Raw genomic sequence first — 24,109 nt, 5'->3', positions numbered from 1 at the left:
ATCTTTTCTCTCCTAGCCACCGATTCCCCACAAAGTCCAAATGCAACTCCACCTTCAATTTACATAATAAGCAAAGAGACACCATAATGAGAAACTTCCCTGAGGCTGTGGCTAAGTCATGTCTCAGTATTATCCTTTCTTTCAGGAGTGCTAGTTCTGCAAAGTTCGCAGGAAAGCTTCTGTTGAGTTTGGAAGATAGGAGACGAGGTACTGGCAGAAGTAAAGCTGTGAGGACGGGGCGTGAGTTGTTCTTATGTGGCTCAGATGGTAGAGCACTTGCCCGCGAAAGGCAAAGGTCCCGAGTTCGGGTCTTAATCTGCCAGGAAGTTTCAAACAGACACCTTGTTTGAACTAAAATTTCAGGTACATTGGAACTGTGTACCAGACTGGGACCCTTTCCTTTCGCAGGTAAGTGCTCTACTGACTGAACTATCAGAGCATGGCTCGTCACCCGCCTGCACAGCTTTGCTTCAACCAGTACCTTTCCTCCCACGGGTGATAGCCAAAATAATGTCAACACTGGTAGTAATGGGATGGTTGTGTTTGACGGTCAGCAACGCAGGTAAGACAAGTGTTACGCTGGACTGTACATGTTCAGTACGGACTATGCATCAGTGCAGGTTGTTTACGAGTAGTGCACACTTCGTGTTTGCATTCAGAGGCCTTCGTCGACGGGCTATGGAAGGCCTAACAGAGGGCGAAGAGGACAAATTGTGGGGCCTGGTTGGCTGGAGCATCAGTAATGAAGGCAGGCAACTTATTGAATGTTTCGGGAGCAACTGTTTCGTCATGACAGCCTACAGAAAAAAGGGAAAGACATCGTCCTGTAAACGTAATAGTGGGCGCAAATCAGAACTAAATGACAGAGATCGTCGTGCGCTCACACGAATTGTTTCAAAACAACACAAAACTACTGCGAGACCCCGTATCTATCGACAATGTCCACCGAGAACTCCATAAAGCGAATATTCGTGGTCAAGCTGCTATACCGAAACCATTAGTGACGACAACCAACGCAAAGAATCGTAAAATATGGTGGTAGGGCCGGCCGGAGTGGCCGAGCGGTTCTAGGCGCTACAGTCTTGAACCCCCGACCGCTACGGTCGCAGGTTCGAATCCTGCCTCGGGCATGGGTGTGTGTGATGTCCTTAGGTTAGTTAGGTTTAATTAGTTCTAAGTTCTAGGTGACTGATGACCTCAGAAGTTAAGTCCTATAGTGCTCAGAGCCATTTGAACCATGGTGGCAGGAGCATAAATCATGGACGGCTGAGCAGTGGGCAAGGAGTCAACGTTTTCGTTATTCACAACACCAGGCAGGGTTTGCGTTAGGAGAACGCCAAAAGAAGCCTGCAATCTTGATTGCTTGAGTCCAAAGCTTAAGGATGGATGGGGAAGTGTGGTGGTGTAGGCAGCCATATCATTATATTCTGCTGGTTCGATCATTACTCTCGAAGGACGTGTTACGTCAACGATTATGTGAACGTTTTAGGTGATCAGGTACACCCTATGATTCAAATGTTTTCCCCCAATAATGGTGCCATATTTCAGGACGATAATGCATCCATTCACACAGCCAGAACAGTACAATCGTGGTATGAGGAGCATGCAACTGAACTGAAGCGTCTTCCGTGATCAGCACAGACCCTGGACTTAAACATTGTGGAAGCTTGTGGGCGGTAGCAGATTTCTGCCTCCCTCGTCACTACAATGGTTGGAAGTGGTTCTGATAGGAGAGTGGCAGAACATTCCATGATTATATGCCAGTATTCCAAGAAGAATCGCAGCTGTATTATGGGCAAATGGAGATCCAACTCCGTATTAATAAACCATTCCAAAGTAAGTACAGGTGCTGACATTATTTTGCCTATCCCTTGTACCTTCTCCATAATATCCTTTCTTTCAGGACTATTAGTCTCACAAAGTATGTTAGCCAACTTTTGTGAAGCTTGGGAGGTAGGCGAATAGGTACTGGTCAAAGTACGGCTGACAGTGGGTCACAAATCGTGCTTGGATAGTTCAGTCAGGAGATCACTTGCCCGTGAAAAGCAAAGGTCCCTGTTCCAGCCTGGTGCACAGTTTGAATCTGCCAGGAAGTTTCAAATCAGTCCATATACTGCTGCTGGAATCTAGTTTTCATGTCAGGTGCTGTGATTGCCGTCAAAAATGGTGCGAATTCTGGTTCATCAGTGGGAATTATACATGAGGCATTGACACACGATTGAAAGATTTGGAATCCGCAATCCCTCTTTGCATGTGGTGCATTGATAAGGCTGTAGTGAAACTTATTGTGGTTGTGAGTGTTAATTACTTGATTGTGGAATTCAGTGGACCAAGGTCTGGTTTTTACTGAGGAAACGCGATCAACATCTACCTCTACCTTCAAATCTATGCCTTGTCACTCTATGGTTGCACCTACCACACTGCGTGCAACATGTAAAACAATTTCTGCAGGGGGTAGAAGAACGCAGAGACCCACCAGCCTTCCATCCCAGAATAAACAATGTTAAGTCTACTCAAAACTCATTCTGTTAATTCTATCTCAAGCAACCTAAAATACATTTCTGTAGCTACCATCTTGTAAGTCCTATACCTATCCTAGTCTGCTACTATAAGCACTAAAACGGATAAGCCACGAATTGCTTACCACATGAGCAGACCATGAAACATCATCGTGGTTATGTTGTGAATTATCGGAGTCAAATGCAAGCGGCGTTGCAGGCCACGAGACTTCACAACAAGTGTTTTGCGTGACCAATGTTCTCTCCTGACCCACTCACACAACGAGTGACATGACATGCCTCCAATCAGGGTGCTATTGCCAGCGATTCAGGGAGCGGGCTATGTACCCGCTGACACAACCCGCCTTCCAGTGGTCTTCAGGAGTGCAATGAAGCTGCCCATTCTGGGACAACAAGGTAATCCAGTATTCATACGTGCATGTTAGCGGATACAAGCCGACTATCATTTTGATGACGACCTATTCTGTGGACTTGGCCTAAGCTCGATGATTTTTTTTTCCTCACAGCATTACGGCGGGCTTGGGCCCTACACCACGGTTGTGCCACAGCCAGCCAGAAGCTTCTATTGTGTGCCGAACTCCTAATGCGCATAGAAAATGTAAATATAGGCCAATTAAAAATACTTGATAGCTGACGTCTGTCACCATTACAGTGTTGCCAAAACGGCTGCCGCTCAGTTAAAGGTGACATGCGAACACAGTTGGTTACTTCACAAATGCTGAAGGTCTGTTCATGTAACGCAGATCAATTTCGTCAGCGGTTGCCGTCGGAAAGGAGTAGAACGCGAGGAACTTTGCTGACAGCTGATTTCCAGTGACCAACGACTGAACTGCAGCAGACGAGGTGTTTTTTTTTTTTTGCCAAGAATTTAGACTCGTGTCTTAACCTAATCACAACCTTGTGATGTGCAATGCATCTGAGAAAACAGCATTCAATAACCTGCGGCAGAATGATTAATAACACTCACTTTGTTGATGGCAAGCGTTTAAAGTAGAACTCTACGAGCAAACAAAGACAGAAAAATTTCAGTTTCAGCACTAAAAGCGAACAATTTCTTCTGGCTTTCGTCAGTTATCTGAAACTACCCTCATACTGGCTATAGGAGCTGACGCTATACCAACCGATCAGTCCTGGTTAACACTCGGTTACACGTTTTACAGGTTATAGGCGATACAGGCAGACTCCAAACAAAAAATGATACGGAGGAAAAATAAGAGCAAATAAAAAATGATGAAAATTGTGTGACAAAAGATTGAAAATAAAAACTATATTTAAGCCACCTAATTGGAAATAATAATAATCAGAGTCGATTTGATAAAGATTCTTAAATACAAAAAAAATTAAAGTTGAAGAGATTAGAACCTAAGACTTCCCGCACAGGAAGCTTGTTACTTTTGCACTACTTCAGCAAGTAGAGTGATAGTCATATAACAGAACCAGTTGCATCCATGATTGCTGCCGTCAAAACGTTTGGCCTCATGTCATGTCTGATGAAGGTTGTCTGCTGTAGGCCAATCTCTGTGATGATAATATTTCAGTATGCTACAATGAATCGCGTCTTGTGCGAAAAGATCCAGTACTGTTTGGCTAATGCTGAGAATGAAACGCCATTGGTTTGTGTGTGTGTGTGTGTGTGTGTGTGTCTGTGTGTCTGTGTTGTTTTTGGAGTGGTTATCATTACTGATGAAATGCGTAATAAAAGGAACAGACCCAGGACTCGGTATCCAAACACAGCAACAACAAAAGCCAGACAAGGAATTGGAAGTGAACTGACCGTTTTTTGTGGCCGTCTGGCAACGGCACACAATTCGGAGGTGACGTTGAGCGCAGTGATTAGAGGAAGACAGCTCCAACGCGTGGAGAGTCAACTATCAAGTAATTTTAATCAGACTGTATATAGTGTTCTTGTTCAAACAAAGCGAACTGCAACGCCATTGAAACACAGTGGTCGGTACCTCCCTCCACATTAATTGTTCTTATAATGTAATTTCTAATGTGCTTTGGGATTTAAAAAAAGCAATAATTTTGTCAGGTCATTTTGAGGGAGGCGGAAACTCTTTGCCCACTTGTCTTGAATTATAGAAGCACGTTCTTTTTTTTTTTTTTAAAAAAAATAGAGCGTATACAAATTAGAAGCAAGGCTACGATTCTAGCGCTTGGATTTGATGAAAACTGGTTGTTTTTAGGCGCGCAGGGTCTGTTCAACTGTCGCGACCTTTCCCACAGGGAAGCAACAGTTTTGTTGGCGCCTACTTGTGGCGCACGCCACACGGGTACAGCGCTAACATAGCACAAGTCTGGGTCTCTATTCCAGGCTGCATATCCAGGCATGGCTGATGCCTGTTCATGGCTGGTCAATACGAGGGCTGTCCAGAAAGTAAGTTACGATTGATCGCGAAATGAAAATCACAGTGAAAATCAGAAACCTTTCATTTGTAACAGTTAGCTATACCTTTCAGTTACTTCTCTACGTAGTCGCCGTTCTGACTCAGACATTCGTCGTAGCGTTGTACCAACTTTCCAATACCCTCCTCATAGAAGGCAGCCGCCAGTGCTTTCCGCCAATTCTCTACACTGGCCTAAAGCTCGTTTTCTGTGCCAAAATGTTGAATTCATAGCCAGCGGTTCGTTTGAGCAGAGATGAAACGCAGTGGGAGACAATTACGGGCTGTATTGTGGGTAACCAATCATTTCCAATTGAAACGATGCAGCAACATCTTCATTGCCCCTGCAGAATGAGGCTGAGAATTGCCTTGAAGAATAAACCGCACGACAGTTATGTAATGTTGGTTGCATAGCTTCAGGTGAAAATTCTCACCAGGCCCTCGTACTTGGCGGGAGACACTATTTTCTATAACATCTTTACGCGCTCACTAAGAGCTCAGGAATGAAAAGAGCGACATAATTCTACCTAGAGTCGTACTAGAGACACTGCCCAACACATCTTTGCAAAGCTTTATCGGATTTTCATAGTCGTTTCCATTTCGCGACCGATCGTAACTTACTTTCTGGACATCCCGCGTATTATCAGCTTCTTAACCGCAGTTCACACCATCTAGAACGACCGCAGCACTTTATATTAAAATATCTGGTCTCGTTAGTTATGTATTCTGTTCCATTACCATATATAGGAGGTACGAAGCGATACCGACAATATTTTAAATTCTATGAAGGGTGCGCTGGGGAAAGAGCAAGACAGCAACCATCGTCCGGAATCGACGCTACTGAGAGTCATGTTCGTAGGAACTAACGGCTGTCTCTAGGCCATACAAGTATGAGTTTCTGGCAGAGGCGACAAACTTTATTCCAGCCTGCCTGCCTCTGTCTCCGCCGCAACCACTTTACGAGAGCCGTTCAGCCGGCTGCAACTGACAACAAGTTGCGCTATCAAGCCAACGTATCCATGTCAGTCCAGAATGGCCAGGTGTATGGTCGCGTCCGGAGTTTCTCTGCATCTCGTTTATCATAACGATGGAACCAGCAAAATGAACAAACCAAACTTGAAGGAGAGTGAGGAGAAATTAAGAATTGTGGAACATGCACCAGCCACGAAAAAGGGGCCAAGCCCAGCTGTGGAAATGATGTAGTGTGCTTATGAGACAGCTTCAGACAAATCAGGAGGTGTTTCCCAACGCAAATCCTGCAAAAAGTTACTAAATACTCATTCGGGAACCTCGAGTATGTTAAGACATGTTTGTAAATTTTGATCAGCAATTTCCTCACTCCATAAATATTTTGAAAGAGGACAAATATCTAGTGGCTGACATGTGTGGAAATATGTGCTGTGGACTTGAGGTCATTTAAGAGTAAATGGGCTTTGTACATTGAGGGCAACCATTACCTGAAAGAGAAAAGAAAATGCGGCTCAGTGGATATTAAAAACCACCTTCAGGTGGTATGCAACGAAAGATCATTATGAAAGAAAAGCTTCTTCTTTCAGACTGGTACTTTTTAGATCAACATAATTTTAAAAAAGAAGTTTGGGTTTGCAAAAACGCATTTGGGGAATTTAGAATAATCTGGGTTGTGCACAGCTTGGCTTGGATGTGAGTAAATCAGCTTGTCCCTTCTGCTGATAACGTGCCTGGCTAACAGGCAAGCATGGGCACGTTAAACGCATGTACTCACTTTATAATGTTTTCATCTTCCTGTAAAAATAAACGTCGCAGGGTTGCACCAACGCAGTACTTTTTGGAGAAATTACTTTAATACTGGACTTTGGCAGACCCTCTCTATTCTGAAAAATTTCGTCGTAGAAAACCGGGTTCGTTTGCTATCCCCATGAATCGAGCAGCAAAAGAAATTGTTCTTCTCTCACGTACGGCCGCAAGATGTCAATTAGAAATTTCCTGTATAGATAGTACTGACGTGAGCTTTACGGACTTTGAAGATGTTATCATAACGTTTTTGTATTTGTGTGCACACACATCTGCTACGTTTTGCAACCTTGTTCCAAATGAGCCAGTGGTCTCCTGCAAGCAAACGAATACCGTTGGTAGTAATTTTCCCGATAAGGTGCTAGGCTATTGTGCAGTGTAGAAATGTGTCACCTTGTGCACATCGTTTCGCTGCACAAGAAACACCTCTGTTCCGCATTCGTCAAGAGTTCGCTCATCAGATTATTGATATTCGAAGCCTAGAACGAGCATTCATAAATTAGCATTGCATGGTTTATAACAATACTAGTGCAACTGATGTAAATGAAGCAGGTACTTTTGTGTGTAATACCTGTTTGATGAATGTTAATAACAAAATCTTTGTCGTGGTTTGGTATGAGGGCTCGAGTCTGCATTCGAAAATTTACTGCTGCATTAACGAGCTGTTTCAGTGAAGCGCTTTTCCCCTTTGATTGTGCTCTGGTGATTTTTATCTGACGAATCCGATGTCTTCGTTTGAAGAGCACGACCCACGAGTGAGATGCTTGAAAATTTAAATCAGGAAATTGTCTAGCAGCAGCTGGAGCCCATTGCTGCAGGCTTCTCGTCGTCATCTGCTGATCATATTCTCGAGCTTCTATGAAACGATCACAGGCCAACGAATTAATTGTTTTTAAGTTGTCCATGCCTTGTTCCACCTTGTTTTATATGTTCTTCTCGCCTCTTCAAACCTATCATGCTTTTGAGATGTGAAGCTCCCCTTCAAACTGGTTCCTAACTCCAGCCTGGATGCTCTCTTCAAGATTGACGACCCTAATCTTGTAATACTGCAGAACATAATCGCTGTCCATTTTCGACTGCTTCTCCTCGGCCTCGTAATCGTCTGATGAAGATGAAGCAACTTCTTCAGTTTCTTCAGATACACCCTCTTCTTCAATGTCCTAGTGTGCAATTAGTTTGTCTTGTACGACGACTTGTTTCTCCGCTAGCATTTCGAAAATTCTTCGAAATATTTCCATGTGTTATTGTGTTTTTGCTGCAGAAGGTTTCAAAGCGATCAGATTGTTTTGGGGAAGCAGTTGTTCATTGTACACAAGTACCGTTTTTCATCGTACTTTTGAAACTTCAAGGCTTCACTATCAGTATCACGTTCTCTTGCTGTTGAAGTACCTGGCGCATAAAACATTTACGCGTAAAACCAGACATGTTGGAGCGTTGACATGTAGTTACCTCTGGGGCTAACAAACAAATGAAGTACTCCTCGTAATTGTAACCATGTTCCTTTTCTCCTTCCACCAACCGAAAGTTGTTGGTGCACATGTAACTGTCTATGGTGCGTCAAAACTAACTGCAACATTACGGGGAAAATGTGTTCATACGGTGAGTCGCACGCATCTGTACCTATACTGGGAAAATGGGCTCATGTTGAATTGAAACGTACCTGCAGGGATAAAGTTATAATGGTAAACTATTTCCAAAATGTAAAAAAAAATCGAAATTTTCAAGGTAAAGATTATTTACCAATAAAAGTTTCCTTAGATACTGATAATTTGCCCAGTCCTATCGAATCTGTTATTAGAATTACGTGGGAACGAAGAAAAAAAAGATTTTTTTTCTAGCGAACCGCGACGAGAGCACAGAGAGAGTACGACAGGGGTCGACACTCGAGTCACGCCCATCCCTTCGCCACTCCCACACAACGTGCTCTAGGATCAGGGAGAGGATTAAGCATGTTTATTTATTTATTTTATTAACAAAACATCTTACGACTTCCGTAGCGAGCGTCCGAGTCATCTTCTCCTTTGTTGGTAGGGGTTCCCCCTTATTCCGTCCGTGGGGGATCAACATGCTCCAGGATTCTTCTTCAGTAACAGTGTCTCATACTCCCTAATGAGCAGCAGGGTTCGCATCCACTGAACCTAAACGGCATTCGTCTTGGACAGAGGAAAATACACTCCGTCGAGGCGCAATATGTCGTCAGCGGAGATCGGAAATCGCAGCAAAAGTAATACCAGCAGTTTCTGGTCTACGACGGATTCCTTTGTGCAGTTTTGGAATGCATGGGCCTCTCTCCAGAGTCTTCGGAGGTGGTCACTCGATTGATCCACAGGGTGTGTTCTCACATGATGGTCAACAGCTAACAGTCTGGTCACACTGTTGTTAGATGGTCAGTGCGAACATGATGCCCCTTGTCGGGCATATCATTTGCAGCAGCGCTCGAACCAGCTTTGCATGGTCTTGACGGCATTTAGCAGTCATCTGCATATGGGACGTGACCTTTCGTTGTGGTGCATTCGGTCATGTCGTGGCGTTCCAGGCCAGATCAGGGGATTAAATACACTTGGCGCTTCAGTGGCTACGCCAGTGCGGGGCGGTTGCTGGGAGCGTCATCAGTCTGAAGAAGAATAAATACATAAATGTCGGAGGAGGGCTTACCAAAAACAGCAGCGATGCCTTTTGACAAGGTGCCTGCACTCTGGGGGTGCGGTTTCCTAGCACTACTACACCAGGCATGTGCTCTGATACGGAGCAACAAATTGCTAATTATTCTTCTTCAGACAGATGATTCTCCCAGCAACCGCCCCGTACTAGCGTAGCCACTGAAGCACCATGTGTATTTCAACCCCTGATCTGGCCTGGAATGCCACGTCATGAGCGAAAGCACCACAATGATAGGTCACGTGCCATATGCAGATGACTGCTAAATGCCGTCAAGACCATGCAAAGCTGGTTCGAGCGCTGCTGCAAATACACTACTGGCCATTAAAATTGCTACACTAAGAAGAAATGCAGATGATAAACGGGTATTCATTGGACAAATGACATGTGATTACATTTTCACGTAATTTGAGTGCATAGATCTTGAGAAATCAGTATTCAGAACAGTCATATCTGGCCGTAATAACGGCCTTGATATGCTTGGTCATTGAGTCAAACAGAGCTTGGATGGCGTGTACAGGTACAGCTGCCCATGTAGCTTCAACACGGTACCACAGTTCATCAAGAGTAGTGACTGACGTATTGTGACGAGCTACTTGCTCGGCTACCCTTGACCAGACGTTTTCAGTTGGTGAGAGATTTGGAGAATGTGCTGGCCACGTCAGCAGTCGAAAATTATCTGTATCCAAAAAGGCCCGTACAGCACCTGCAACATGCGGTCGTGCATTATCCTGCTGAAATGTAAGGTTTGCAGGCATCGAACGAAGTGTAGAGCCACGGGTCGTAACGCATCTGAAATGTTACGTCCACTGTTCAAAGTACCGTCAATGCGAACAAGAGGTGAGCGAGACGTTTAAACAATGGCACCCTATACCATCACTCCGGGTGATACGCCAGTTGGCGATGACGAATACACGCTTCCAATATGCGTACACCGCGATGTCTCTAAACACGGATGCGGCCATCGTGATGCTGTAAACAGAACCTGGATACATCAGAAAAAATGACGTTTTGCCATTCGTACACCCAGGTTCGTCGTTGAGTACACCATCGCAGGCGCTCCTGTCTGTGATGCAGCGTCAAGGGTAACCGCAGCCATGGTCTCCGAGCTGATAGTCCATGCTGCTTTAAACGTCGTCGAACTGTTCGTGCAGGTGGTTGTTGTCTTGCAAACGTCCCCATCTGTTGTCTCAGGGATCGAGACGTGGCTGCACGATCCGTTACAGCCATGCGGATAAGATGCCTGTCATCTCGAGTGCTAGTGATACGAGGCCGTTGGGATCCAGCACGGCGTTCCGTATTACCCTCCTGAACCCACCGATTCCATATTCTGCTAACAGTCATTGGATCTCGACCAACTCGAGCAGCGATGTCGCGATACTGTAAACCGTAATCGCGATAGGCTACAATCCGACCTTTATCAAAGTCGGAAACGTGATCGTACGCATTTCTCTTCCTTACACGAGGCATCACAACAACGTTTGACCAGGCAACGCCGGTCAACTGCTGTTGACAAAATCGGTTGGAAACTTTCCTCATGTCAGCACTTGTAGGTGTCGACACCGGCGCCAACCTTGTGTGAATGCTCTGAAAAGCTAATTATTTGCATATCACAGCATCTACTTCCTGTCGGTTAAATTTCGCCTCTGTAACAGGTCATCTTCGTGGTGTAGCATTTTTAGTGGCCAGTAGTGTAATATGCCCGACAAGGGGCATCATATTCACACTAAACATTCAACAACAATGCGACCAGACTGCTAACTGTTGACCATCATGTTAGAACACGCCCTGTGGATCAATTGAGTGACCACCGCCGAAGACTTCGGAGAGAGGCTTATGCATTCCAAAACTGCACATAGGAATCCGTTGTCGACTCAGTCGAATGCATGGCTGAAATCGACAACGACAATGGCGTTCCATATTCTGTAAGCCTTCACCAATGTTATTACGTCGCAGCTTGCTCCTAACGCTTTATGGATGTTTCTGACACCACCTAAACAGGTCTTATCGGTATGGATTGTTTTCCCGATAGCCGGGTGGAGATGCGCACGGAGGATGTGGGCAAAGATCTTGTAGTCGACGATGAGGAGGCTGAATGGGCGAAAGTCCTGCAACTTACAACTACTATTCGGTTTAATACGTCAAGGATCCGCCTCAGTTGCGAAAAGCTACATGTCTTTGTCCAGGTTTTAGCTAGAGTAATCAAGCCTTCTTCAGAAGCATAAAATAAAGTAATAGATGCCAGAATAAGGCACGGCCAAACATAACAAGCTAAAGTACCGTGGTACCATGTCAAGCTACGTCACTTAGCTGAGGAACAGCCCCGGCCCCACTTCATGGAAAGCGGTCGGTTAGGCGCGAACGCTGCGTTGGAACTGTACTGAGCCAGACGGAGGATTACGGGCATGCGAGCACGCAAAGTCAAAAGAGCCTACTACTGGTGGTGGTGGTGTGTTGGGGCTTATGGGCGCTCAACATCGAGGTCATCAGCGCCCTGACACACATTAAAAGGAACGAATGTGGACAGACCTAGGAAAACTAAAGCACACATTCAAAGAAAGCAGGAAAAGAAGGAAAATGCTACATAAGAAAGTAAAACCTAAGGAAAGGAGAAACATAGCAAGAAGAATGTCACAGGAAATTGTTATTGGCTGGCCACTTACATAAAATATGGGCGAGCTTGTCACATAGTGAGCAAATTAAGATCCCCTCCCTAAAATCTTTGTAAAAACATTTGACATGGCACAGAACTTTAAAACTTTAGCCACATTCGTCCTAGTGTTGCCTAAAAGAGATGGCAGGTCCGCTGGCAAGTCAGCCGCGGCCCGCTGGTCAGAAAATAAAACGCAATCCAATAAAACGTGGCGCACAGTGACCTGGACGCCACAAACACCACACATTGGAGGGTCCTCTCGCAGGAGCAGGAAGCCATGGATCATAGGGCTGTGGTCTATCCGAAGCCGAGTGAGGACAACCTCGTCCCGTCGATGGGTCTGAAAGGAAGAACACCACACACGCGTTTCGGGCTTGACTATACGGAGATTATTGTCAGTCACTTCCACCCACTGATCCTCCCCCCGACGCATAACCCGTTAGCTCAACAGCGAGGTGAGTGCTTGCAGGGGGATAGCACACTGAGATACTTGTGGGGCGAGACACGCCTCCTTGGCTAAGAGATCTGCTCTTTCATTCCCAGCAATGCCTACATGCCCCGGAACCCAGCAGAAAGCTACAGCCTTCCCCAGTCGCTGTAGTCGGAGGAGGGCATCCTGGATACTCTGGACAATTTTGTCTGCCGGATACAAACGTTGCAATAAGTGAAGGGCACTGAGTGAATCGGAACAGGCAAGAAGTTTAGGAGAGGAAGAATGTCTCATGTGCTCCAGTGCCCGCAAGATGCAGACAATTCTGCATAAAAGACAGTAAAAGTCTGAGGCAGTCGGACCTTGAGGACACGATCCGGAAAAACAACTGAGCAACCAACAGAATCCCCTTGTTTCGACCCATCCGTAAAAACAGCTTTATAATCGTGGTGCTCAGATAAAATGGCAGAAAACGCTGCATTAAAAACGGTGGCAGGAGTGCAATCTCTCTTGTACAGCAATAAATGTAAAATCACTCCGGGCCTCTTCAGTAACCAGGGTGGCAGGCGGTTAAAACCCTGGATTTGGGGTTGTACAGACTCCACACCGAGGGACTCTAGTGCACGTTGCACACGGATCCCAAACGGGAACGTAGCCCGGGGACGGCGGGAAATAAGGCGGTCCAGAGGTGGATGGGCAACAAATGGTGAGCAGGCGAGCTGGGAGCTGCAAGAAACTGACAAGCCTGGCGCACCAGCAGGAGCTGCCGCCGGATGGTAAGTGGCGGTTTGCCAGTCTCAGCGCAGAGGCTGGGTACGGGACTGGTCCGATAAGCACCCGTGGCCAGTCGAATCCCAGCATGGTGGACATCGTCAAGGATCTGCAAATAAGACGGCCTCGCTGACCCGTACACTTTGCACCCATACTCCAACCGTGAACGCACGAAAGCTCGGTAAAACTGAAGGAGACGCGCCCTGTCCGCTCCCCAAGACCTGTGGCTCAGGCACTTGAGGATGTTGAGTGCCTTCAGGGTTCTGGCTTTCAAGTCACGTAGGTGTGGCAGCCATGACAACCTGGAGTCAAAAATTAGGCCCAGAAACCGCACTGTGTCTCTAAAATGTAGGACAGTATCCCCCATATGCAAGGTAGGCAAAGTAAAAAGACGGCGAGAACGATTAAAATGAACACAACACACTTATCGGCAGAAAACCGAAAACCCGTCTTTGCAGCCCACTCCTCTAACCGCCGCACTGTTAGCTGCAACTGACGGCTCACGGTTGCAACCCTGGAGGAGGAACAGAAAAAAGCAAAGTCGTCCACAAATAAGGAGCACTGTACTGGACTCCTTACTATAGACGTTATACTGTTGATGGCTATGGCAAAGAGGGTAACGCTTAAAACACTGCCCTGGGGGACACCGTTCTCTTGCTCAAAGCGATCAGACAGTGTGTTACTAACGCGGGTCCGAAAAAACCGCTGAGACAGGAAAGACCGAATGAAAATCGGGAGGCGGCCTCGAAAGCCCCATTGATGCAGTTGTGCAAGAATACAGTGTCTCCAAGTAGTATCATATGCGTTACTGAAGATACCGATACAGTGATGCTGACGGAGAAAAGCCTGATGAATAGCCGTCTGTAGGAGGGTCAGGTTGTCGACCGTGGACCGAAATTTTCGGAATCCATACTGAAAGAGGCTAAGGAGCTGTCTGGTCTCTTAACAGCCAGACCAGACGCCGGTTGACCATCCGTTCCAGGTTCTTCCGACACAGCTTGTCAAGGCGATACTACGATAACTACTGGGACATGTGCGGTCCTTTCCTGGTTTGAGGAGAGGGATGAGGATTGCCTCCCTCCACGAGGTGGGGAACACTCCTGCCTGCCATATGAGATTAAAACATTCGAGGAGGATTTCCTTTGACGCCGCTGGCAGATGTCGAAGCTTGGAGTACCGGATGCGGTCGTAACCTGGTGCAGTGTTAGAAGTCTCAATAAGTGCCGATTCAAGTTCCCACATGGAAAACGGGGAATTGTAGGTCTCAGAACTATTCGACCGAAAGTCCAAGGTCGTTCTTTCAACAGTCGCACGGTAGCGACGAAACGCTGGATCCTGATTTGCAGTGGCAGTACTTTGTGCAAAATGCTCTGCCAGGGTCTGAGCAATGGCTCTGGGTGTCGTTTGGAGGCAACCCTGGTTCAGGACAGCAGCTATTGGTAAATGGCTATGTTTACCGGAAATCCTCCGGATGGCTTCCCATACTTTTGTGGAACAGTTGTTGGAGTCCAGGCACTCCTGCCATGATATTTTATTGCTCTCTTTAATGACACGACGTGCCCTGGCTCTCGCGATTCGAAAGGCGGTAAGATTGACCGCTGTTGGACGGCATTTAAATCGGCGAAGAGCCGCACGCCTGTCCCGGATGACTGAACGGCACTCTTCTGTCCACCAAGGCACAAGGCGCCGCTTAAGAGTGCCTGAAGACTGTGGTATGGACAGGTCAGCAGCATGATGGATCACAAGCGTGATGTGATCCACCCATTCCTGTACGCTATTGTGGCGGTCAAAGACAGCCAACCGAGTGAACAGTGGCCAGTTAGCCCTGCCAATCATCCACGATGGCCAGCACATTCTCCATATCGCTCACCAACTGAAAACGTCTGGTCAATGGTGGCCGAGCAACTGGCTCGTCACAATACGCCAGTCACTACTCTTGATGAACTGTGGTATCGTGTTGAAGCTGCATCGGCAGCTGTACCTGTACACGGCATCCGAGCACTATTTGACTCAATGCACAGGCGTATCAAAGGTGGTTGTTCTGGGTACTAATTTCTCAGGATCTATGCACCCAAATTGGTGAAAATTTAATCACTTGTCAGTTCTAGTATAATATATCTGTCAAATGAATACCTGTGTATCATCTGCATTTCTTCTTGGTGTAGCAATTTTAATGGCCAGTATTATACATCCAGTTTGAATACTACACACTCCAAGCCCACTTCTCCTGAGTGAGTAACGTGGATACAGTCACCGCAAGGAACCTTTCCTGGGAGTCAAGTAGCTTGTTTTCGACTCACAAACACACATTTACTGTCCGCTCTCTTCCTCACTTTGGCGAACCAGCACGAAAATTGCACTGCGATTGAATACCACAGGCCCCATGACATCTCTTGGAGACTAACGTGGCTACGGTCACTAAACGCAACCACTCCTGGGTGTGCATTAGCTAGCTTCAGATGCACCACAATCCATTTACTGTAACCCTCACACACACACAAATTAACGATGCAACACAGAAATTGCGTGGCACTTGAACACTACTGGTTCCATGACGACTTCCTTCTGAGGGACTCAATTACATACATCCACAGCTTGTAATCGCCCCTGGGAGACCAGTCTTGCATCCTCCACTGGTAGACCAGTAGCTTGGTCCTGATGCACCACAACCTATTTACTGTAACTCTTGCACCTTCACATTGAAGATGTAACACAGAAATTTCGCCGCGATTAAGTAATACAGGCCCCAAGACGATGTCTCTCCGAGGGACTCATGTGGATATGGCCACTGCTTGTAACCTCTCCAGGGAGACAGTAGCTAATTTCCGATGCACCACAAATTGTTTACTGTAAACCTTACACCCACACTATGGTGATGCAACACAGATTTTGCATCTGCGCTTAAGTACTATACAGGCTCCATGCTGACCCCTCTCCGGAGTACTCACGTCGATTAGACCACTGCTTGTAATCTACCCTGGGAGGGCAGTACCTTGGTCCAATGCACCACAACCCATTTACTAAAACCCTCGCACCATCACTTTGACGATGCAACACAGAAATTTCGTTGCGATTTAATGCTACGGGCTCCAAGCCGACTTCTCTTCGAGAGACTCATGTGGCCATGGCCACTGCCTGTAACATCCACTGGGTGACCAGTACCATGTTTCCATTGCACCACAACCCATTTACTCTGACTCTCGCACAATCACAAAGACGATGCGACACAGAAAGTCCGTCGTGACTGTGTACTACAGGCTCCTCTATGTTTTATTTCTGAGGGGCTCACGTTTACTGTAACACTCGCACCGTCACTTTTACTATGAAACATAGAATTTACTTTGCAATTGAGTACTACACGTTCCAAGACGGCGTATCTCCAACAGAATCGCTTGTATACTACCAGTCCTTGTAACCTCCGTTAGGAGACCAGTAGGTTGCTTTCAATGCATCCAAATAATATTAACTGTACCACTCACAACAAAAAGATGCGTCGCAACCGAACACTAAAGGCACCATACCGACTACTCGCTAAGCGAATCACGTAGATATGGCCGCTACTTGCAACCTCCTCTGGGAGACCAGTAGCTTGTATCCGATCAATGACAACATAAATACTGTAACCCTAACATCCCACATTGCCGATGCAAGAAAAAAACTGCGTTGCGATTGAATACTACAGGATCCTGAGCGACTTCCCTCCACGGAACTCGAGTGGATATGGTCACTGATTGTAACCTCACCTGGGAGACCTGAACATGTTTCCGTTGCATAACAAATCGTTTACTGTAGCTCTCGAACCCTCATATTGAAGATGCAACACAGAAATTGCGTCGCGATTGAATACTGCAGGCTCCATGGGGACTTTTCGCCAAGCAACACGAGTGCTTACGGCCACAGCTCCTAGCCACCCCTGGGAGATCTCAACTTGTTTCCCATGCATACCATATCGTTTACTGTAACTCTCAAACCCTTATACTGATAATGCAACACAGAAATTGAGTGGCGATTGAATACCGCAGACTCAATGGTGACTTTACTCCAAGGGACACGAGTGCTTACCGACACTGCTTGTAGCCTTCCAGGGAGAACTGAGCATGTTTCTGATGCATAACAAATCGTTTACTGTAACTCCCGAACCCTCATATTATTGAGGAACACAGAAATGGCGTCGCGATTAAATACTGCATGTCCATGGCGACTTTTCTCCAAGGGACATGAATGCTTACTGCCACTGTTTGTAGCCTCCCGTGGAAGACCTGTGTTTGATTTCCATGCATAAAGAATCGTTTACTGTAACTCTTGAACACTCATATTGATGATGCAAACACAGAAACTCCATCGCTATTGAATACTGCAGGGTTCATGGCGACTTTTCTCCAAGGGACACGAGTGCTTACAGCCACTGTTTGTAGCTTTCCCTGGAAGAACAGAGCTTGTTTCCGATGCATTACAAAACATATACAGTAACTCTCAATCCCTCAATTTATGATCCAACACAGAAATTCCGTCACGATTGAATATAGCAGGGTACATGGCGACTTTTCACCAAGGGACACGAGTTATTACCGACACTGCTTGTATCCTCCCCTGGGAGTCGTGTGCTTGTCTCCGATGAATACCAAGTCGGATACTGAAACTCACGAAAACTTCAACCTGATGATGAAACACAGAAATTGAGTGGCGATTGAATGCCGCAGACTTCATGGCGACTTTTCTCCAAGGGACACAAGTGCTTACAGCCACTGCTTGTTGCTTCCGCTGGGAGACCTCAGCTTGTTCCTGATGCACAACTAATCGTTTACTGTAACTCTCGAACCTTCATAATGGTTATGCAACATAGAAATTGCATCATGATTGAATACTGCAGAGTCCATGGGGACTTTTCTCCAACGGACACGAGTCCTTACGGCTACTGTTTGTAGCCTCCCCTGAGAATCCTGTGCTTCTTTCCAATCCATAACAAATCGTTTACTGTAACGCTTGAACACTCATATTGATGATCCAACACAGAAATTCCGTCCCAATTGAATACTGCAGGGTACATGGCGACTTTTCGCCAAGGGACACGAGGTATTACCTACCCTGCTTGTAACTTTCCCTGGGAGACCTGTGTTTGCCTCCGATGCATATCAAATCGTATACTGCAATACTCCAACCCTCATACTGATGATGCAACACAGAAATTGAGTGGCGACTGAAGACCGCAGAGTCCATGGCGACTTTTCTCCAAGACACACGAGTGCTTACGGCCACTGTTTGTGGCCTCCCCTGGAAGAAATGTGCTTGTTTCCGATGCATAACAAATTGTTTACTGTATCTCCCACACCCTCATATTGATGATGCAACACATAATGTGCTACGCTATTGAATACTGCAGGGTCATAGCGACTTTTCTCCAAGGAACGCATGTGCTTACGGCCACTGTTTGTAGCCTCCTCTGGAAGACCTGTGCTTGTTTCCGATGCATAACAAATCGTTTACTGTAACTCATGAACCCTCATGTTGATGATGCAACACACAATTTGCGTCGCTATTGAGTACTGCGGGGTCCATTGCGACATTTCTCCAAATGATACGAGCGCTTACGGGCACTGTTTGTACCATCCCCTGGGAGAACTGTGCTTATTTCCGTTTAATGTAAGTCCCGAACCCTCATATTGATGATACAAAACATAATTTGTGTCGCTATTGAATACTGCAGGGTTCATGGCGACTTTTCTCCAAGAGACACGACTGCTTGCGGCCGCTCCTTGTAGCCTCCCCTGGGGGAACTGTGCTTGTCTACGATGCATAACAAATCGTTTACTGTAACTCTCGAACACTTATATTGATGATGCAACACAGAAATTCCGTCGCGATTGAATACTGCAGGGTCCATGGCTACTTTTCACCTCGGGACACGAGTGCTTACCGACACTGCTTGTAGCTTCCCCTGGAAGAACAGAGCTTGTTTCCGGTGCATTACAAAACGTTTACTGTAACTCCCGTACCCTCATATTGATGATGCAACACATAATTTGCGTCGCTGTTGAATTCTGCAGGGTCCATGGCGACTTTTCTCCAAGGGACATGAGTGCTTATGGCCACTGTTCGTAGCCTCTTCTGGAAGATCTGTGCTTGTTTCCGATTTATAACAAATCGTTTACTGTAACTCCTGAACCCTAATATTGGTGATGTAACACAGAAATTGAGTGGCGATTGAACACCGCAAAGTCAATGGCGACTTTTCTCCAAGGGACACGAGTGCTTACGGCCACTGTTTGCTGCCTCCCCTGGGAGAACTGAGCATGTTTCTGATGCATTAAAATCGTTTACTGTAACTCCCGAACCCTCATACTGATGATCCAACACATAATTTGCGTCGCTATTGAATACTGCAGGGTCCATGGCGACTTTTCTCCAAGTAACACGAGTGATTAGGGATACGTTTTGTAGCCTCCCCGGAAGACCTGTAGTTGTATCCAATGCATAACAAATCATTTACTGTAAATCCTGAACTCTCATATTGTTGCTGCAACACATAATTTGCGTCGCTATTGAATACTGCAACTCTCGAACACTCACAGTCATGATGCAACTCCTAAATTGATTGGCGATTGAATACCGCAGAGTCCATGGCGACTTTTCTCCAAGGGACACGAGTGCTTACGGCCTCTGTTTGTAGACTCCACTGGGAGATGTCTGCTTCTTTCCGATGCATGACAAATCGTTTACTGTAACTCTGGAACACTCATATTGATGATGCAACACAGAAATTTCGTCGCGATTGAATCCTGCAGAGTCCATGGCTACTTTTAACCTAGGGACACGAGTGCTTACCGACACTGCTTGAAGACGCCCCTGGGAGACCTGTGCTTGTCTCAGATGCGTACCAAAAACGTATACTGCAACTCTCGAACCCTCATACTGATGATGCAACACAGAAATTGAGTGGCGATTGAATACCGCAGAGTCAATGGCGACTTTTCTCCAATAGACACGATTGCTTACTGCCACAGTTTGTAGCCTCCCCTGGGAGACCTGTGCTTGTTTCCGTTTACTGAAACTCCCGACCTCTCATAGTGATGATGCAACACTTAATTTGCGTCGCTTTTGAATACTGCAGGGACCATGGTGACTTTTCTCCAAGAGACACGAGTAATTACGGCCACTGTCTGTAGTTTCCCCTCGAAGACTTGGGTTTGTTTCCGATGCATAACAAATCGTTTACTGTAACTCCCGAACCCTCATATTAATGATCCAACACATGATTTGCGTCGCTATTGAATACTGCAGGGTTCATGGTGACTTATCTCCAAGGGACACGAGTGCTTACGACCATTGCTTTTAGCCTCTCCTGGGAAAACTGTGCTTGTCACAGATGCATACCAAATCGTATACTGCAACTCTCGAAACCTGATACTGATGATGCAACACAGAAATTGAGGTGCGATTGAATACTACTGGTTCCATGACGACTTCCTTCTGAGGGACTCAATTACATACATCCACTGCTTCTAATCGCCGCTGGGAGACCAGTCTTGCATCCTCCACTGGTAGACCAGTAGTTTGATCCTGATGCACCACAACCTATTTACTGGAACTCTTGCATCTTCACATTGAAGATGTAACACAGAAATTTCGCCGTTATTAAGTACTACAGGCCCCAAGACGATGTCTCTCCGAGGGACTCATGTGGATATGGCCACTGCTTGTAACCTCTCCAGGTAGACAGTAGCTAATTTCCGATGCACCACAAATTGTTTACTGTAAACCTTTCACCCTCACTATGATGATGCAACACAGATTTTGCATCTGCGCTTAAGTACTATACAGGCTCCATGCTGACCCCTCTCTGGAGTACTCACGTCGATTAGACCACTGCTTGTAATCTACCCTGGGAGGGCAGTACCTTTATCCAATGCACCACAACCCATTTACTAAAACCCTCGCACCCTCACTTTGACGATGCAACACAGAAATTTCGTTGCGATTTAATACTCTCTGAGAGACTCCTGTGTCCATGGCCACTGCCTGTAACATCCACTGGGTGACCAGTACCATGTTTCCAATGCACCACAACCCATTTACTCTGACTCTCGCACAATCACAAAGACGATGCGACACAGAAAGTCCGTCGTGACTGTGTACTACAGGCTCCTCTATGTTTTATTTCTGAGGGGCTCACGTTTACTGTAACACTCGCACCGTCACTTTTACTATGAAACATAGAATTTACTTTGCAATTGAATACTACACGTTCCAAGACGGCGTATCTCCAAATAATCCCTTGTATACTGCCACTCCTTGTAACCTCCGTTGGGAGACCAGTAGTTTGCTTTCAATGCATCCAAATAACATTAACTGTACCACTCACAACATCAAATTGAGAATGTAACAAAGAGATGCGTCGCAGCTGAACAGTAAAGACACCATACCGACTACTCTCCATGCGAATCACGTAAATATGGCCACTACTTGCCACCTCCTCTGGAAGGCCAGTAGCTTGTATCCGATCAACGACAACATAAATACTGTAACCCTAACATCCCACATTGCCGACGCAACAAAGAAACTGCGACGCGATTGAATACTACAGGGTCCTGAGCGACTTCTCTCCACGAAACTCGAGTGGATTTGGCCACTGATTTTAACCGCACATGGGAGACCTGAGCATGTTTCCATTGCATAACAAATCGTTTACTGTAGCTCTCGAACCCTCATATTGAAGGTGCAACACAGATATCGAGTGGCGATTGAATACCGCAGAGCCCATGGTGAGTTTACTCCAAGGGACACGAGTGCTTACTGACACTGCTTGTAGTCTCCCCTGGGAGAACTGAGCATGTTTCTGATGCATAAAAATCGTTTACTGTAACTCCCGAACCCTCATATTGATGATCCAACACATGATTTGCGTCGCTATTGAATACTGCAGGGTTCATGGCGACTTATCTCCAAGGGACACGAGTGCTTACAGCCACTGTTTGTAGCTTTCCCTGGAAGAACAGAGCTTGTTTCCGATGCATTACAAAACGTTTACTGTAACTCTCAAACCCTCATATGTATGATCCAAACCAGAAATTCCGTCGCGATTGAATACAGCAGGGCACATGGCGACTTTTCACCAAGGGACACGAGTTATTACAGACACTGCTTGTATCCTGACCTGGGAGACCTGTGCTTGTCTCCGATGCATACCAAGTCGTATACTGAAACTCTCGAACCCTCATACTGATGATGCAAAAAAAAATTTATGGCAATTGAATACCGCAGAGTCCATGGCGACTTTTGTCCAAGGTACACAAGTGCTTACAGCCACTGCTTCTAGCTTCCACTGGGAGACCTCAGCTTGTTTCCCATGCACAACTAATCGTTTACTGTAACTCTCGAACCCTCATTATGGTTATGCAACACAGAAACTGTATCATGATTGAATACTGCAGAGTCCACGGGGAACTTTCTCCAACGGACACGAGTCCTTATGGCCACTGTTTGTAGCCTCCACTGGGAAACCTGTGCTTCTTTCCGATGCATAACAAATCGTTCACTGTAACTCTTGAACACTCATATTGACACAGAAATACAACCCCAATTGAATACTGCAGAGTACATGGCGACTTTTCACCAAGGGACACGAGTTATTACCTTCCCTTCTTGTAGCCTCCCCGGAAGACCTGTGGTTGTATCCAATGCATAACAAATCATTTACTGTAAATCCCGAACTCTCATATTGATGCTGCAACACATAATTTGTGTCGCTATTGAATACTGCAGGGTTCATGGTGACTTTCACCTAGGGACACGAGTGCTTACCGACACTGCTTGAAGCCTCCCCTGGGCGACCTGTGCTTGTTTCCGATGCATAACAAATCGTTTACTGTAACTCTCGAACACTTATATTGATGATGCAACACAGAAATTCCGTCGCGATTGAATACTGCAGGGTCCATGGCGACTTTTGTCCAAGGTACACAAGTGTTTACAGCCACTGCTTGTAACTTCCCCTGGGAGACCTCAGCTTGTTTCCCATGCACAACTAATCGTTTACTGTAACTCTCGAACCCTCATATTTATGATGCAACACAGAAATTACGTCGCGATTGAATACCGCAGGATCCATGGCAACTCTTCTGCAAGCTCCACGAGACCTTACGGCCACTTATTGCAGCCTCCCCTGGGAGACTTGTGCTTGTTTCCGATGCATAACAAATCGTTTACTGTAACTGCCAAACCCTCATATTGATGATGGAACACGAAAATTGCGTCGCGATTGAATACCGCGGGCTCCATGGCGACTTTTCTCCAAGGGCCACAAGTGCTTAAGGACACTGCTTGTAGTTTCCCCTGCAAGGCTTGTGCTTTTTCCCGATGCATAAGAAATCGTTTACTGTAATTCTAGATCCCTCATATTCATGATGGAACACAGAAATCTCGTCGCGATTGAATACTGCAGTGTCCATGGCTACGTTTCTCCAAGGGACAAGAGTGCATACGGCCACTGCTTGTAGCCTCTCCTGGGAGAACTGAGCTTGTTTCCGATGCATAACAAATCGTTTACTGTAACTGCCAAACCCTCATATTGATGATGGAACACGAAAATTGCGTCGCGATTGAATACCGCGGGCTCCATGGCGACTTTTCTCCAAGGGCCACAAGTGCTTAAGGACACTGCTTGTAGTTTCCCCTGCAAGGCTTGTGCTTTTTCCCGATGCATAAGAAATCGTTTACTGTAATTCCAGATCCCTCATATTCATGATGGAACACAGAAATCTCGTCGTGATTGAATACTGCAGTGTCCATGGCGAATTTTCTCCGAGGGCCACAAGTGCTTTCGGTCACTACTTGTAGCCTCCCCTGGGAGACTTTTGCTTGTTTCCGATGCATAACAAGTCGTTTACTGTAACTCCCAAACGCTCAAATTGATGATGGAACACAG

General features: G+C 46.1%; 1 protein-coding gene across 1 annotated transcript in view; it reads right to left on the bottom strand.

Annotated features, from left to right (window-relative positions):
* Nucleotides 1–24,109, bottom strand: part of LOC126273231 (odorant receptor Or1-like) — a 597,605-nt gene that overhangs the window by 103,585 nt on the left and 469,911 nt on the right. The window lies entirely within an intron of this gene.

This window comes from Schistocerca gregaria, chromosome 5 (genome assembly GCF_023897955.1).
Source record: "Schistocerca gregaria isolate iqSchGreg1 chromosome 5, iqSchGreg1.2, whole genome shotgun sequence".
NCBI classification, from domain to species: Eukaryota; Metazoa; Arthropoda; class Insecta; order Orthoptera; family Acrididae; genus Schistocerca; species Schistocerca gregaria.
Note: the sequence above shows the minus strand (reverse complement) of the source record. Positions and strands in the feature narration are given on the sequence as shown.